The sequence below is a fragment of the Myotis lucifugus genome, unplaced genomic scaffold, assembly GCF_000147115.1.
Source record: "Myotis lucifugus unplaced genomic scaffold, Myoluc2.0 scaffold_20, whole genome shotgun sequence".
NCBI lineage: Eukaryota > Metazoa > Chordata > Mammalia > Chiroptera > Vespertilionidae > Myotis > Myotis lucifugus.
The window spans coordinates 1,998,176-1,999,615 of NW_005871068.1; positions in this window are offsets into that span (position 1 = coordinate 1,998,176).

Here is a 1,440-nt window from a genome sequence, read left to right on the forward strand (position 1 = left end):
CACCCCCGTCCAGACCCCGGCTCAGGGGGACAGAGGAGGCGGCTGCCCTCTAGACGTTGGCGGCAGGGGTGGCAGGGGGACCTGCTGGGAGCTGGCCTGCCCGGCTCTGCCCCAGTCTGTGCCACCCCGGGCCTCAGAGGCCCTTGGGAGGCTTTTGCTGCACCCACCCCACCCCTGCAAGTTGGAGATAAGGCCAGGGGCCCGTGGGGAGGGTGGGACTCTGAGCTTCCTAAAAATAAATTATATGCAAAAATATGCATATATGTCCAGTGCAGTTCCTGGTTGTCATCAGTTCCCCAAAGAGGTCTTTGATCCAAAAAGAGTGAAGAACCACTGTCCTAAATCATAAAGACTTCAATGGGAGTGGGATCCTGTGTCTCATTTGGACAATGGAAAGTCAAGAATTTCTCCACCATCTTTTCTCAAAGAGCCAAAACTGCTGCCAAATATTGGTTTCTTCCTGCTCAGCCAAGTGTCCACTTCCATTCATTTGTTCCTTATTCCTCTATTCTGCAAACATATTTTGACTGTCCAGTCTATGTCCCAGCACCAGTTAAGCGTGTTCTCCAGGAGAGAACTGGGGAAAGGACCCCGCTGTGCTCTTCTTGGCAGAACGAACACCAGACTGCTACCACATTCTCACTGTTGCAACAAAGTATATATAACCTCAAAATGACAGTAACCACACACCATACACGTACATATATCGGGGAGCCAGCAAAGCCAGCACAAAGAAGTGGGCCCTGTTAAAGAACCAGGGGCAGAGCAGCCTAGTTCCAAGTGACATGGGTATATGCCGCATGGCAGTAGCATATCCCATCATTGGAAGGGCTGCTCCCAGGTGAGCCCTTTTCTGAGACATCCCCATTGGTGAGTATGCACAGCCGCTGACTCTCCAACAAGGAGAGAATGTGTTTCATTCATCTTGACAATATTTGTAGTGGGCAAATAGGAAATCATGGCCATGGACATACGGTTACAGTTTAGGACAGATGTGTCTTAGACACAGATATGCAAATAGAAGCCCGGTTCTCCTGATTCCTCACCATAAGCTAGATCCAGTGTACACTGATGGAGGAAGTGACTCTATCTGTACCTGTGGGTTGTGCTTTTTCTGATATAACTTCAGGCACAATGGAATGCACCTGGGTTGTCCCACAGGCAAGGCTGGCGGAATCACTGCCTGGCCTTCCCTGAAGCGCAAGGGAGGTCCTGGTTGCTGCCCAGTGCCATTTGCATAACCCTCTGCCCAGACATGACAAGGGAAGGCTTCTGCTGAGATGGAGAAATATTAGTCCCACTAGGTAGCATCTGAGTGAAGCTTGAAGATTTTGTTCACTGAGATCTATAAAGTATTTTGTTGAAGTCCTTAAACAATGGCAAAGACTCAACCCTTTTCTATTACCCATTCCAGGCTCATCCTTGGAAAAACCCACATGA